At 44.5% G+C, this 17,017-nt stretch overlaps 1 long non-coding RNA gene across 1 annotated transcript in view; it reads left to right on the forward strand.

The window, feature by feature from the left end:
• The first annotated feature begins 10,370 nt into the window (after positions 1-10,370).
• Positions 10,371-17,017, forward strand: part of LOC132597565 (uncharacterized) — a 49,589-nt gene continuing 42,942 nt past the window's right edge. Inside the window, exon 1 of the long non-coding RNA XR_009564464.2 lies at positions 10,371-10,403. This is a non-coding gene — a long non-coding RNA (uncharacterized lncRNA). The remainder of the gene's footprint in view (positions 10,404-17,017) is intronic.

Here is a 17,017-nt window from a genome sequence, read left to right on the forward strand (position 1 = left end):
CCCCCTCCCCATGTCCTCAACTCCATTCTCTACGTCTGTGTCTTTATTCCTGTCCTGGCCCTAGGTTCATCAGAACCATTTTTTTTTTTAGATTCCATATATATGTGTTAGCATATGGTATTTGTTTTTCTCTTTCTGACTTACTTCGCTCTGTATGACAGACACTAGGTCCATAAACCTCACTGCAAATAACTCAATTTTGTTTCTTTTTATGGCTGAGTAATATTCCATTGTATATATGTGCCACATCTTCTTTATCTATTCATCTGTCAGTGGACACTTAGGTTGCTTCCATGACCTGGCTATTGTAAATAGTGCTGCAATGAACATTGTGGTACATGACTCTTTTTGATTTATGGTTTTCTCAGGGAATATGCCCAGTAGTGGGATTGCTGGGTCGTATGGTAGTTCTACTTTTAGTTTTTTAAGGACCCTCCATACTGTTCTCCATAGTGGCTGTATCAATTTACATTCCCTCCAACAGTGCAAGAGGGTTCCCTTTTCTCCACACCCTCTCCAGCATTTATTGTTTGTAGACTTTTTGATGATGGTCATTCTGACCGGTGGGAGGTGATACCTCATTGTGGTTTTGATTTGATGCAGAATTCTTAATGGCACTGAAATTCTTTTCTCAGCCACATGGTATGTATACAGTGGTGCTGTGAGTCTGGAAGTATGTTTCAAAATAGTGAAAAAAATGTTCATTCATAGGGATGAGTAAATTATGGAATTTGCACAGTAGGAAACAGCAAAACCATTAAAAACTGATGATGTAATTCTGTAATTGTGTAATTATGAAAAAATGTCCATGATATGTGTCCTAGTGGGGGAAATAAAAGGTTACAGAACATACATGTTGAGTATGATCGCATTTGTATTAAAGTTTAAAACTGTATCTGTATGTTTGTAAATATACATGGAGAAATGTCTGATAAAAGTGGTAATCCAGACTGATAGGAGTTACCCCAGAGTTGTACATTTTCATATGGCTTTACATTTTATTCTTAATTTTTGGTATAGTTTGAATTTTTTACAAGGAACACATGTTGCTGTTTCAGAATCATGTTAATATAATCAGTTGTCCTGTTATAACCAAAACAGATGACTTCCACCACTATATAATGACAGAGATGCAATTTTAAAAGACTCCAAGAAATTATAATTGGAAAATAAATGCATAATAAATGTCAATTAAAAGTAATTAATTATAGAAATAAAAAGCAAGGAGAGAGTTTTACTGTTACTTCAGATTTTTTTCTGCCTTGAGAAAAACTATTTTCCTGACATGTTGAGAAATTGTAATAAGATTACTTTGAAAAAGGAAACACCCAATTATTTAAAGAATGTAAATACCATCTTGAGATCTATGATTCTCCATGCCTCTCACATGGATTCTTCCCACCTATCTCCTATGTTCTGGGTTCTTCTATTGTTCAACCAATTGTGTGTCTTTTATTACTAAACACCAATTCTATGGCAATTGCATAACCAGTGCCTAGATTCATATGACTCCATTGTTTTTAGTAGAAATTTTGCCTATTTATTCTAGTAATGACATTATTATAAGATCAAAACAGGGACTTCTCTGGTAGTTCAGTGGTTAAAACTCTGTGCTCCCAATGCAGGGAGCCCCAGTTTGATCCCTGGTCAGGGAACTAGATCCCACATGCATGCCACAACTAAGGAGCCCACCTGCCGCAACTAAGACCTAGCGCAACCAAATAAATAGATAAATTTTTTTTTTAAAAAAAAGATCAAAATGCATCTGCCTTTCACTGTTGACTGGAAGTGCATTTTTATTATAAAATACATAATTTGGTCAATAGGCCACCAACTGAAAGAAAAGACAGCCTCCTTTTTCCTTCTCTGAGATGGCGACCATCTTAGGCATATCGTCTGATGTTTCATTCCCTGCACTTTAGGCAGTGGGGAAGAATCAAATGCATAAAGAGCATAGACTATGTAAGAACTAAGAATGAAGAGCTAGTAATTTCCTTGAAGAGCAGCTGACAGCATTTAACCTACAAAGCCCAGAAGTTTCAAATGATAAAATGATAATACAAAACACAAACTCTCCTTCCCATCAAGGACTGAAATCCCATGCAGACACTTCCCCTAAGAGAATTCATTATTTGGATGCCAAAACCTTTTCACTTTCCACTACATATAAACTCATGACATGTATGGGACTAAATATTAAAATCGAAGCTTGCATGATAAATAGGAAAACCGTGAAGTGAAGAAACACTTTGCACTTTGATTTCTGGCTTTCTAAGATAAAGATCAGTAGATTCTTCCTTGTAGCTCCTGGTGATAGGAGGCTCTCTTGAGATGCATTGTCATTACAGATAACTGGTGGTCAAGTTCACACCTTCTTTAAAACAAAAGGCTGGCTTTAATTCTCACTCACAACTCACAACATGGCTGAGTGCATTTTAAATCAATATACTGAGCAGTTACGCACTGAAATTGGCTTGGAAACAGAACACCAAGCAAGAGTGGAAAAGCAGCACTGTCTCAAGCCAGAAAGCAGGGCTTTTGAAATAGGGTGGTTGCTTTGCTTTGTCTCTAGGCAAAAAACTTGAACTGACTGCTGTCTTCACTGAGGTGCAAAGTACAATCTGGATCACGGATTCTCAAAGGGTCATATGTAGAAGAATCACCTGGAAAGTTTGTTAAAATGCAGATTCCTGGGTGCCACACCCCCTCCCACTAGAGGTTATTATTCAGGAGGGTAGGAGAGGAGCCCAGAAATCCGCATCCTAACAGGTTCCCCCACCCCACTCCCACCCTGCCCTGGTGTAAAACAGAGAAGATCAACAGACCAGTTCATAACACTGACAAAAGCATTATTGGCCTCAGGATACCTGTTAGACTCCTGGGTCTAGGCAGTGCTACATATCAAGTCCAGATTAAAGCAATAAACATTTCCAAAGATTATACTGGGTAGACTACATTTGAGATTAAGACTCCAAGGAGGTTCATCTTCAAACAATCATATTTCTAGGAAACAAAGATTTTAAATGCCCTAGGAAACAATTCACTTGTTTTTTTCCTTGCAAACAAAATCCTACCTGTAACCTTTACTTCAAAGCAAAACAAAACAGAAATCATTGGTAATATGGAAGAGGACCTAGTGATTCAAGACAAATAAAGGGGGTGGGATGAACTGGGAGACTGGCGTTGACATATATACACTAATATGTATATAATAGATAACTAATGAGAACCTGCTGTATAGCGCAGGGAACCCTACTTAGTGTTCTGTGGTGACTTAAATGGGAAGGAAATCCAAAAAAGAGGGGATATATGTATACATATAGCTGATTCACTTCACTGTACAGTAGAAACTAACACAACATTGTAAAACAACTATACCCTAATAAAAATTTTTTTAAAAAAAGGTAAATAGAGGAACAAAGTTACTTCTGATTTAAGAGAAATAAGAGAAAATAGGTTTTAGGTGTTTATGGAAGATTGCTCCTAGTTCTTAGGTAGCAATTCTAGAAAAGTAAGAGGATATTTGAAGGTGGCTTTCAAAGCAAGATCTCTAAAATTTATCCATTATTGCTGTGGACTAGGAAAAGCATGGCTATAAGCAAATGTAGCAGAATACTCTAGAATACATCTCAAGGAAGCTCTCTATCCCTTGATTCTAATTTCTAATAAACCTACTATATTACTAAAATTTGGCTACAATAATACTTGATTTATAAATCAGGGAATAAGTTGTCCAAATAAGTTTATTTTTCACATACACAAATCTTAGTCCCTTCAGAACCACATTTTCTTGGTTTTATTTAAACTTGTGGATGGAACCTTTTCTAAAAGTTGTTATCTATTGTCCTGCCTTCTTAAGCATTATATACTGTCTGTAATATTTTCTTGATGATTCAAGTTCATCATTAAAACCATCATTTGTGACACATGTAGATGATGTCATATAGTTATGCAAAGAAAAATGGACAAAAAATCAGAATTCCCAAATTCCAATCCCCAGAGCCTACCCTTACTGACACATTATCTTAAGCAAGTTTGAGACTCAGTATCCTCATCTATAAAATGGGAATGATACTACTTGTCCTGCATATATCAAAATGTTTTGTGAAGATCCAATAAAAACAATAATAATAAATGCTCAGTAAATTTTTAGCTATCATATTATTGGCATGACAAGCACTGCACACACCTGAGAAACAGATGAGGAACTGAAGTTCCAGAGATGAAGTAACTCACATGTTTATCCCAGACAGCCTCCTGCCAGCTCCCATGTTCTCCATGACTGCTCACTAATGTCAGAGCATTAGACTCCTCATCTAAATCCTAGGAACAATTTGTAGAAACCCAGGGCTCGTGAACTACTTCCAGAAGTTCCTGCTGAGATATGACACCTGAGTAATAAAAATGGGAAAGAGCTTTCAGTTTAGTCCCCTTTAGCAGCCACTTATTGTTGATGTCAGACTCTGGAAAGACAATGATAAGAATTGTTAAGAATGGATAAGAATGGTTCCTGCCTTCACTTCAATGTTCCTTAAAATGCTGGGAAGTAAGGGAGTAGTAGAGGGAAGAAGCAGCTGTGAAGACAACACATGTGAACACTATTCTAGTACATAATAAGAGCAAGTGGAAGACAACGAACCCAATGGGTTAGGTGGCACATGTGCAGAGTGAGTAGACGTCAAGGAAAACTTCCTGGAGGACAGGATAGCTAAAATGGCAAGAAGAGAAAGCATTCCAAAGAGAAGGAATGGCGTGAGCAAAGGCAAAGAATTATGAAATACAGTGTGAAGGGAATAGTGAGGGGGTTATGTGACCTGAAAATGAGATACAGGAGGGATAAGAGTAGGCTGGGAGATAGTCGCGGATCAGTCATGAAGAACCTCATGTAGAAGTCCAAGTGAAATCTTGTAGCTTGTGGGATCATTAGAGGATTTTAACTGGGAGTAATATCAGATTTGCATTTAGGGAGATCTTTGTGGCAGAAATATAAAGTAGGGGTTGGAGAAGTTTATGTGGACAGAGAGACAGTTATGCGGCCATAAGAATGACCTGAACTAGGGCCTCAGTAATAAAAAACTATAAAATACTCTGGACAGCAAAAAATGCTATGTGAAAACTAAGCAGCAGCTGCATGATGCTACTGTATTTAAGCAACTCAAGAGCGAAAATAATGGGGCTGGGACCAAGGTAGAGACTCACTCGTACTCAATGAAAGTGTTCACCTTTGTAATCCCTATGCATCCAGCATGGTACCTTGCACTAGTGAATCCCGATAAATGAATGAATGATGGGCACCAAGTCAGGGATGCTCGATATGTAAAACTATTTGCCCTCATCCTAAATAGTCCCAAACTATCATATTCTCTCTGAATTCCATTGGTTACTTTTTTGATGTGTCATTTTCCTTAGTCACTCCTCTAAGTTTCCGTAAATGAAGAACCAGAGAAGCAAGACTGTTAGAACTGTGTGTAAAATAAGAAGAGAGCTCCCAGAGCAGCCTGAGGGATGGTCCCAGGAGGAAAGTGTGTTAGAATCATTTTTAGTTTTTTGACATAATTTTAGCTGCTCAATTGCAGCATTTTTTTTCCTTTTTTCCCTTTCAGGTGTTCCATAGTTTATAAGTTGAGATTGTCAAAAAATGACTTCTGGACATATATTATGAATCACTATTGCATGATAAGAATAAATAATCATCTTCATTCTACAAACCACAATGTGCCAGACACTGGTGCTGAGACTCCCACCTGGCCCTAAAGGAGCTTATTAAGACCTTCAAAGAAAGTAAAGTCTCAGGTAGTAGGTTCCTTTTCACATGTGTCTGTCTGTTTAACCTGGATTGATTTACTCTGTTTCTGGTAATACTGAGATGAGTTTATTCCAGAGGCCTTCAGTCTGGCTGAGGATCACCCGAGGAGCTTTCAAAAAAATAGCACAGCCATGGCCTCAACATCACATCAACTGAAGCAGAATCTTTGGTGGTAAGCCCCGGGCATTGTTAGGAAAACAAACTCTCTAAAGTGATCTGAATGAGAAGCCAGGTTTGAGATACATTAATTATTTAGAGCTGAAAAGGGACCACACCTAGGAAGGTGAGAGGAGTTTGGTGCCCCTTGTCACTATTGAGGGCAAATATATCTCCCAAGCCTGAGGAACAACAAACAAAAAACCCTCGCTTTCTAGGTATGTGAGTGGTGGGGGAGGGAAGAATATTTGGTTAAATGATGTATTTTTCTTTCTCAATCAAATCATTGTCTAACCCACTTAGGTGTAGACCCTATATAGAGCATTTGAGCTGTCGTTTGGCACGACATTCATGGAGATCTGGGGAGAAGAATGTTATCATTTATTACTAAACTTCTGATGGAAAAGAATAAACTCTGGAAGTAAATCTCTTAAAATTACTTATCTAAATTGGAAATTCCTGAAGTGACACAGTAATCTGTTAGACCACTGATGCTAGAGCAAATAGTATTAATTTTTTAATTGCCCACGAGGTACACAAATTCCCGTATGGTTGGCTCCAAAAAATCACTGTAGGAAATTGTCATGTATTAAACTCAGGTCAGGATGGTTTTCAGATCAAATAGCTATATTTGGATGCGATAGACACATTGGCTATACCTTGATGATGATGAGGGTGGGGAAAGATGATCCCACCTACTTAATAAATAATAAGAATAAATGATAGCTAGCGACATGAGTGCTCTAAGAAGTCATGGATGCTTCTGAACCATGGCATATGTTGAACAGTCTCAGGAAGGTGATAAATGATCTTTAACTGCTTTGAACGTGAATTTTGCTGGCCTCTGTGTGCTAATGTCATCTAATTGCCACTCTGAGATCTCATGTCATCATGATCAGAATCTATAAAGTGAGCCAGAGGGGGATCCTCACACAGAGTCAGATGCTCTTTGTCGCAGCTGGAGACAACAGCAGAACTGGAATCGTATTTCATGTGACAGACAGAAAAGAAGGGGGAGCTCCCTAATTTCTATTTCCTCCTTTTGAATTTTGCCCCATTTTGCTAGCCAAGTGCAAATGCTGTGGCAAAGGCTTTCTTATTTAGGGCTGCCACTGATGAATACTAGCTCATCCTCCAACCATGAATATCTCAGAGAAAAATAGGGTGACTCCCTTTTCTGCATCTGTTACAACACTTACTAGAGCCAAGCTGGAAAACATGCATTACAGGCAGAAAAGCAATCACGTTCACCAAGGACTCCGAGCCTTGACTCTCCCATTACGTAGCTCTTCCTATATTAGTCATTGAAGAGAGAAACCAACAGGTGATGGAAGGCCTCCTGCCCATGTTTTCACTCCCTCACACCTGGAAGCTAAGCCCTGCCATCTGTGAGTGTGGAGGATATGAGCTGGGTTTGCACAATAAAGCTGGTGGATGTGACTAGCTGGGGTGTCCCAGGGCAGGTGGAGCTGCACCTGTGGGATTGACTTCCTGAGGCCTGAAGCAATGGCCCACAGGCCTCCCCACTCAGCGTTTGATTCTCACGGCCTGCTCGCCCACTCTCAGCATCTCAGAAAGTAAGTAAAATACTGCTTGTTACAAGCAAACAGAGTAGAGCCAAGCTCTTAGGCAATGCTGGAACTAGACAGAAGGGCGAGTCAGAACCCTTGGAGGCAGGAGCAATCTGGCATTTAGGAAGACCAGAAGTCAAATTTGAGGAGCAAGCGCTGCTTCAGCTGCCAGGGCTCTGAGGCCAGGAAGCCTGCCTTGTCCACACAGCCTCCTCTTCTGGACAGTTCTCTCAAGAAAGGGAACAGTTTGGAGTGATTGCAAACGTGCTTGGCTCCATTCACAACAGCAGTGGGAAAACTTGATCCACCATGTGCCCAATGCAGTGCATTTTTAAAAAATTAATTATTATTTTTTTGTCTGTGTGGGGACTTCGCTGCTGCGCACGGGCTTTCTCTAGTTGCAGCGAGCGGGGGCTACTCTTCGTTGTGGTGCGCAGGCTTCTCACTGCGGTGGCTTCTCTTGTTGCGGAGCATGGTCTCTAGGCGGGCGGGCTTCAGTAGTTGGGGCTCACAGGCTCTGGAGCGCAGGCTCAGCAGTTGTGGCGCACGGGCTTAGTTGCTCCGCGGCATGTGGGATCTTCCCGGACCAGAGCTCGAAGCTGTGTCCCCTGCATTGGCAGACAGATCCTTAACCACTGTGCCACCAGGGAAGCCCTGCAGTGCAGTTTTTAATTTCCTTCTCTGGGGAGCAGATGGGAACCATTACAACAAAAGGATCCAAAAGAAGAAAAAAGCTCACAGGTTTGCTGCTCCTATAAGGAAAAGGGGAGCAGTTTCCTACTATCCCCAAAGACACTTAGAAGGAAATGGAATATTCTAGGAAAAGATATACAGGCTATTTGTTAATTAACTGAACCACTTTGGAGCAAAAAGAAAAAAAATACAAAAAGGATGGAATTAAGTATTAATCAACACAAATTAAAGAAGTATGAGGCTCCCTTGGAGATAAAGCCTCCTCCCAAATGTCCTGCTGGCCCCTGGCCCCCTCCCACCCCACAACCATGCTTAACCTGGGGGTACCCTCTCCCAGGTGAGGACCATTCCGTAGCTTTAAACCAGTGCCCACAATCCCACTGGAGCTCAGTTTCAGGAGGCTCATGGTAGGTGTGCCTCTGAATGCCAGGACCTCCACGTCTCACTAGTAGTCTTTGAACTGTGTCTCGTTCAGCAGCTTACTCAATTTAGTAAATTCCCCCTGACTTGATTGCAGGAATCATGAAGATGAAATGTTGCCATTTTATTTGGTTATTTTACCTGTTCCCAGGCAATGCAGATAGGCAGTAAAATTAATTAAATCAATACTCTCAGTTACCACTCCTACAATTTCCCCAGAATAAGTTGTCACTTTCTATAAGAGGATTTTTTTCCCCAAGGCTGTTTTAAAATGGCAATACAACCTCTACTACAAATGCAGGAGGACTGGCAATAAAATGTGCAAACTTACCTTTTCTATATTTAATTAAACTCATGTACCAAGGAGGTCTTTTGGAGCCATAGTCTTCAACTGAGTTTAGGCATGTTTGGAGAGTTTTGCAGGGGGTGAGGGTGAGAAAAGTCTATTTGCAGAGCAGAGCAAACAGACTTCTCTCACTGCCGCCTGCCCCAAGTGGAGGGGCCTAAAGAGTCCCCTGGGAAAGAGGACAGAGCAATGGGGTGAGGAGTTTAACGTCATAACAAAGCTTGGAGGGGGGAGATTTTTTTTTTTTTGCGGTACGCAGGCCTCTCACTGTTGTGGCCTCTCCTGTTGCGGAGCACAGGCTCCGGATGCGCAGGCTCAGCGGCCATGGCTCACAGGCTCAGCCGCTCCACGGTATGTGGGATCATCCCGGGCCGGGGCACGAACCCGCGTCTCCTGCATCGGCAGGCGGACTCTCAACCACTGCGCCACCAGGGAAGCCCCGGGAGATAGTTCTTAATCTTTCAGCTTGGGGACCCCTTTAAGTATCTGCTGAAAGAACATGACCCTCTCCATAGAAAAATTTACATTCTCACCTACAACACTCAATTTCTTACACAATCACAGAGGCCTTCTCAGACTCCTGGAAACCTATCTATGATTTTGTGGACTCAGGGAAGCATTTTCCTTGAAGTTCCTGATTCTTGAGAATTGACTGAGAACAGCACAGCACCCGCTACCTGATGCCCTGGATGCAGGCCTACTCCTGGGCAGAGAGGAGGCTACGGTCCTCAATGCTGTAACACGCTGTAACAGAGTGACCCTGCTTTGACATCCTGTTTCTGTATTTCATTTCAGGGGTAAAGAGTTTTTCACCCACTCCACCCCAGGCACTTGAGGGACAGCCACCAGCACTGGACTCTGTGCCCAGCAGAACACAGATGCCATGGAAGTGCCACACATGTGGAAACCCCATAGGAGAGCTCCCCAAAGTGTTATCAGCCCCCCTCAAGCCCAGCCCCAACAGGGGTCCTCCTGCCAGTGTCACTTGCGCCAATAGAACGAAGAGACCCAGTTTGGTTCAGAAGCAAAGGAAAGCTTTATTCTTTAAGCAAAGAATGGAAAGGTGTGAGCTGACAGGCTGTGGGCGGGGCTGCTTTATAGGGATCTGGGCAGCAGGCCAGGGAGGGGCCGTAATTCTCGCTGGGCGGGCGCAGCTGCGCAATTCACGGCTCCAGATCGTAGTGCGTGGTGCGTGCGTGGTGCGTGCGTGGTGCGTGCTACGTGCGTGCGTGCTGTGTGCGTGCGTGCTGTGTGCGTCTCTGCAAGGGGCCCGCCGCCACCATCTTGAATTGAGGTGTCTTGGGCGTCCTTTTCGCCCTGGGAACTTCTTTCTGAAGTGCAAGGGGCAAGCCCTCTGCACGCAGCACCCCGTGAGCAAGTGAAACTGGACTAAGCGCAGAGGAAGAAAAAGGTTAGACTATTTTGTTACCCAGATTCTGTATTTCCCGGGAATTGTTAATGGGCCTTGCTGGTGACACATCCCTTTTCCGTCTTGTCCTGCTCCTTATTCTTGAGAGGCACTGAGGGGCACAGGTCCGTCTTCTGTAACTACTCCCTGCTGATTTGGGGCATCATCATAACCCAGGGTAGAGGAGGAGAACGTCTCCCCAGCTGCCTTTAGATGTGTTTGTCACCAGCTCTCAGCCTTAACTGTTCGCATCCCTGAGCAACCACCATTTGGAACTTTATAGATTCTAAACTTTTGGAGACAGTTTGGCATGCATGGCCCAAGTATTAGCAAGAGAATAATGGTCATTAAGGGGCCGAGGAAGAGTAGAAACCAAGAGACGCTAGGGAGGTCCTGCTTTGCCCCACTCCAAATTTGTTCGGCCAGATTAGACTGCCTGGTTTCTGCTGGACAAGTTGCGGTTTTTCAGTAGTCTGTCTGCACTTCCTTCAATTAAGCCGCTTGCATTAACATAAAAATAGGACTTCGTATTGGCCAGTGTATAGGCCCCTACCTGGTCAGCTAATCTAGAGCAATTTTGTTTTCTAGGACAATCCTGACCAGTGAGTCAATAGACTTTTGTAATAGCTTGAAGTCAAGGCCCGTCCCATTGGCCACTGTCTCCACGGTGGCTGTTATCTTCTTTATGGTGACAGTGTTATATACGGTTTCCCTGGCCAAGGTCACTAGCACCCCTGTGAGTACAGTGATTCCTGAAATTAGTAGTCCTGCCGCTCTCTTGAAACATCATGGCTTCTCCTTTTTGTTCATGGTCTGATTGTAAACTTTTTTTATTTTTTTTTTTTTTGCGGTATGCCGGCCTCTCACTGCCGTGGCCTCTCCTGTTGCGGAGCACAGGCTCCGGACGCGCAGGCTCAGCGGCCATGGCTCACGAGCCCAGCCGTTCCGCGGCATGTGGGATCTTCCCGGACTGGGGCACGAACCCGTGTCCCCTGCATGGGCAGGTGGACTCTCAACCACTGCGCCACCAGGGAAGCCCCTGATTGTAAACTTTAATCAGCCTCGCATCTGGCCCTACTGTTCCAATGGTGATATAGCCTCTTACCTTGGTGTTTTCTAAGCACTGGGATGCCCAGCCTCTTGTTGAGTTTGGGCGCTTACCTAAGAACATGAACCCTTCTTATAAACACACCAGTCCTGTGCCATTACCTTGAGTTCTTTTTTAAAAATTAATTAATTAATTGTTTGTTTGTTTGTTTTTGGCTGCGTTGGGTCTTCGTTGCTGTGCACGGGCTTTCTCTAGTTGTGGCGAGCAGGGGCTACTCTTTGTTGCGTTGCGCAGGCTTCTCCATGCTGTGGCTTCTCTTGTTGCAGAGCACGGGCTCTAGGCATGGGGGCTTCAGTAGTAGCGCATGGGCTCTAGAGCACAGGCTCAGTAGTTGTGGCTCACGGGCTTAGTTGCTCCGCGGCATGTGGGGTCTTACCAGACCAGGGCTCGGACTCGTGTCCCCCGCGTTGGCAGGCGGATTCTTATCCACTGTGCCACCAGGGAAGTCCTTACCTTGAGTTCTTGAACGGCTGGTACTGTGGTGCTCTATCCACACTGGTATATCTAAGGTCTTACTGGGGCGTCCAAGTATCCTTCTCAGGTGTGTTTTTCTCTTTCGGACTGCGTAATTTACATATTTTGGGGGCTGTTTGTATTCTCTATCATTAAGTGTCACAACTGGCACCATCAGCCTGTCTACAGTTTGGAACTCGGATATGGTTCCCATTGCAGGTTGCAAGTTGTACTGTCCAGTTTGTAAGGGTGATATTGCCCACCAGGTAGGATTGACACCAGTATATGCGAATTGTTCCTAAAAATGAAGGTGTCTAGGTCTTTTGCTTATAGGCAAAAGTGTGCCCTGATGTTGAGGCTCACTGCTGTGGTTGGGTTTATATTGGGATTGTCCACTGGGAGGAGGGTGTTATTTAGTACTTCCTTCTCGGTTTTCAGGGTTCCTCTTAAATACGTCTGATGGTCCTTTCCTCTTTCAGGTTGGGAGTGATAGATCCAACAATCAGTGAAGTTCCATACTTCCTAAATATCCCTGGTCACGCTTTTGTTGTTTTTCCACTTGGGGAATGGGTCTACCATACGTAAGTTCATACACACTTAGCTTTAACTTATCTCTTGGAGCTAACTGCATGCAGAGCAGGGCAACTGGGAGTAACTCAATCCAGTTTTCTTGAGTCTCCTAGCATAGCTTGGCTAAGGTTCATTTTAAGGTCTGATCAGATCTCTCTACTTTCCCTGATGATTGGGGTCTCCAGGCTGAGTGCGAGGTCCATTTTATGCCCAGGGCACTTGTTATCGTTTTTGTCACTTATGACACAATGCCGGGCCATTATCACTTTGTAGGGATCCTGGGAGCCCAAACCTGGATATTATCTCTTTTAAGAATGCATTAGCCACTTTGGCTGCGGTTTCAGTTCTAGTGGGGAGCACTTCTACTCACCTTGAAAACACGTTCACTAGCAACAGCTTTCTACCTGAAGCTGCCTGATGCTCTCGGCATGAGAGCTATATATCTCTCTGGTTTGAGTGGGCCTTATCTGGGGGCCTCAGGGGGCCTGGTTTTGGGGTTACTCACTGTGTAGATGGGGACTGTCTCAACTATCTGACTGATTTTTCTTTTCATGCCAGGATTTACCATGACCTCAACTAACCAATTATACAGGGCTTCACTCCATTAGTGAATTCCTTGTTGAACTTTCCTGATGTCTTGACAAGCTGCAGTTTGGGGAAAGAAGCATGGCCCTTGTTCACTAACTAGCCACACATGGCCTCCTAGATCTCTACTGAAGCCCCACTTTGGGACTTTGTCTGATTCTTCCTTTGTGTAGATTGAGGAGTAATTGGATGGATCTGGCCTTCGAGGTATGAGGGTAGTTGACAAGTTACTGACTGGTTCTAGGGCTGCCCTTTTGGCAGCTGTATCTGCCTTGTTGTTTCCCCTTATTAACTCTGTATCCCCCTTTTGTTGATCCCTACAATTAGTCCCTGCCACCTTTTTTGGAAGCTGCGCTGCTTCTAAGAACTTAAGTATGCTCAAGCCACGTTTCACCTGTTTATTCTCACAGGTGAGAGCATATCTCTTTCTATTCAAATAGCCCTGTATAATGTAGAATGGCATACCAGGAGTCTGTGTAAACATTTAAGATCTTCCCAGTCCCAAGCTCTAAGGCTTGGGTGAGGACCATCAGCTTGGCCTTTTGAGCAGAAGTCCCTGGCATTAGGCTTCATGCCTCTATGACCTGGATCTGGGAGGTGGCTACGTATGCTGCCAGCCTTTCTCCCTCTCGTAAACCTGCTCCCATCTGTGAACCATTCCTCTTCAGCGTTCAGGAGAGGCTCACTTCCTGGTTGGGGCAACTGGAATAGATCATGTCTGTTGTTTCTATACAGTCATGCTCCTGGGGTCCCGTTTCTATGCGTAGCAGGGTGACAGGATTTATCGTGTGACAGGTTTCTATGGTAACCACTGGCTTGTCTAAAATCATAGCCCAAACTTGAATCGACCTTATGGGGAATAGCCATTCTGCTATATTAGAACTTACTAAAGCCTGAACCTGGTGTGAGGTCCATATAGTGACCGGCTGACCAAACATTAACTTTTCAGCCTCCTTTAGCAGGGTTGTAGTAGCTGCTACTTACCATAGGCAAGGAGGCCATCCCTTAGCAGTTTGTTTTTTTAATAAGTTTATTTATTTATTTATTTTTGGCTGTGTTGGGTCTTTGTCGCTTTGCACAGGCTTTTCTCTGGTTGCGGTGTGCGGGCTACTCATTGTGGTGGCTTCTCTTGTGTGGAGCACGGGCTCTAGGTGTGCGGGCTCAGTAGTTGTGGCTCACAGGCTGTAGAGCCCAGGCTCAGTAGTTATGGCGCATGGGCTTAGTTGCTCTGCGGCATGTGGGAGCTTCCTGGACCAGAGATCAAACCTGTGTCCCCTGCATTGGCAGGCAGGTTTTTAACCACCAGGTTTTAACTCCCTGCACCACCAGGGAAGTCCCGTGGTCCCAGTTTTTGAGCTCATATTCCAAGGGTGATTTCCCTGTCTCTCATGAATGTAAAGGTCAAAGGGTTTGGCTAAATCTTGCGGGGGGTGGGGAGGGGTGGGGTGGGGCAGTGCGCAAAACAGGGGCCTGAAGTAATTGCTTTTTTAATTCTTAAAAGGCTCTTTTGCATTCTGAATTCCATTCAAAAGGATAATCATCCTTCCAACTTTTCATATAGAGGCCTAGCTATTAGACCCTAGCCAGGGATCCAGATGTGGCAAAACCTGGCCATCACCAGGAAACCCCTAAACTGTCTTCTGGTTTTAGGAGGAGTGAGGCTGCAAATGGCTTCTTCCCTTTTCTGGGGTAGGCTTCTCTGACCTTCTATGAGAATGAAGCCTAGGTAGGTCACTCTAGCTTGTGGTATTTGAGCCTTTTCCTTCGACACCTTATATCCTTTATGGGCTAGATGGTTCAGAGGGGTTACGGTATTTTTGTCAGAGGCCTCCTCAGTAGGGCTGGCAATCAGAATGTCTTCTACATGCTAGAGGGGGGGTTCCCTCTTCTAGATGTAGATCTTTTAGGTCTTTAGCTAAATTTTCCCCAAAGGTGGTGGGGAATCTTTGAACCCTGTCCAGCAGCATTGTTTTTGTTGTGTGTTTGGGTATTGCCACTCGAAAGCAAAGTTTCTTGCAACTCTGGGACTATTGGAATACAGAAGAAGGCATCTTTTAAATCTAATACAGAATACCAGGTCCTGGTGGATGGTAGAGTGGCCAGCAGGGTATAGGGATTAGGAACTACTAGATGTATATCTTAAGTGGCCTCACTGACTGCCCTGAGGTCCTGTACCATCCAGTATTCCCCAGTGGGTTTCTTTACAGAGAGGAAGGGGGTATTACAGGCTGATTGGCATGATCTAAGACGACTCTGGTCAGTTAGGCCTTGTGTAATAGGGGCAGTGCCCAACAAGGCCTCTTGGTGGAGAGGGTATTGTTTTCTGTTGGGTCATGTATGTGCAGGTTTTAGGTGGACTGTCACGGGACTGGCTCCTACAGCTTATCCCACCTGTCCCTGGGATTTACTCTGGGAAGTTCAGCTTGCTCTGTCCGGGGAGGTTTGTCCTCAGCCATTAACATTATCATTTTGTGCCCCCTGTTAGGAGAATGCCAGTCTTCAGTTTGTCTCCCATTAGGTAGCTAGTACCTCAGAATTGCCTTCCCTTCCAATGACTCAGGGTCGCTAGTAGTACAGAGTTGGAAGCATTCCGTGAGGCGCTCTAGGAATCCCAAGGGTTCTCTTTTGGCTTCTGATTGATCTTCTTTATCTTCAGGATGCACCCTAATGGGCGCTCCTTCAGTGTGGTGGATGTTTGGTTCCCCATGCTTTAGATGTTCTGTTTTGAATTTATCTCCAACTACCAAGGAGGTGGTTAGGGTGATTTTTTGGCATGCAAATGCCACAGGATTTGAGTGGGCTAAGAATGCAAGGATTCCCACAGGGTACTAACCAGCTCACTGGGGCAGTTGATGCTTTGTGCTAACAGTGGGAGGAGAGCCTCTGGGACCTTGGCCAATAAAGAATACCCAAGGTTCACCTCATAAACACAAGAGGGAAGGAGCTTGAAGGATTGCCAGAGTGGAAGAATCTGAAGAGAGATCAGAGGAAAAGTCGAGCAGTAGGGTGTTTCCTGTTCTTGCCAGTAGTCCACAGGGCTTCCCGATAGCAGGGTTTCCTGGTCTTGCAAGTGGCTCACGGGGCTTCCCAGCTCACTTCAGAGAAAATAGTGCTAACTGGAAGAGAGATCAAGCCACTGGTTGCATACCTACCTTGGGACCCTTTCCCACCAGGCATCCCCATTGTCCTTTCCTGAACTTGGATTGAGTGTCCTTGTTCCATTTTGTCAGTCGGTCCTCATTACCTGGGCCCTTTCCTGATCTCACCCATAGGCTCACGCAGCTGGCTGCTTTCCTTTTCTAAGCCAAAAATGCCTGTGGAGAATGCTACCATTGACCCGTGGAGGTTGGCAAGGAAGGCAAAATCTGCTATTGCCTTGTACGGGGGTCAAGCGTACAGCACTACTGGTGAGACAGTGGACAAGACTGCCATGGTTTCTTCCCACCCACAAGTCCACACCTCCCCAGGTCACCCACTGTGGGATGGCCAGCCAGAGGCAACGGGCTAGCACGCATGAGTCTCAGTCTCTGATCCTCAGTGATGCCACAGTATGATCCCCTCAAGGGGGCACAGTCCATATTACTCTGGAGGTTATGCTGTGTGCTCACTACACTCAAGATATTGGGTTGTTGAGCAGAGTTACTGCTGTTACACACTGTCAGAGTGTACTCAAAATCAGAGGCAATCATTCCCAAGCAAACCTACCAAACCTTCTGCTGTCCTCCCATTGGAGCCATAGTGAGTCTGGAGCCTGGGGGGTGGGTGCAGGCAGAAGGGCCACGGTCAATCCCTTCATGGTTGCCAGAAATGTGTTACTGACTCTCCCGAGTCTGTCCACAACAAGGGTCCTTCTGCCTGGTGTTACTCACATCAATAAAATGAGACTGAGTTTGGTTCACAA

Source organism: Globicephala melas, chromosome 7 (assembly GCF_963455315.2).
Source record: "Globicephala melas chromosome 7, mGloMel1.2, whole genome shotgun sequence".
Classification (NCBI taxonomy): Eukaryota; Metazoa; Chordata; class Mammalia; order Artiodactyla; family Delphinidae; genus Globicephala; species Globicephala melas.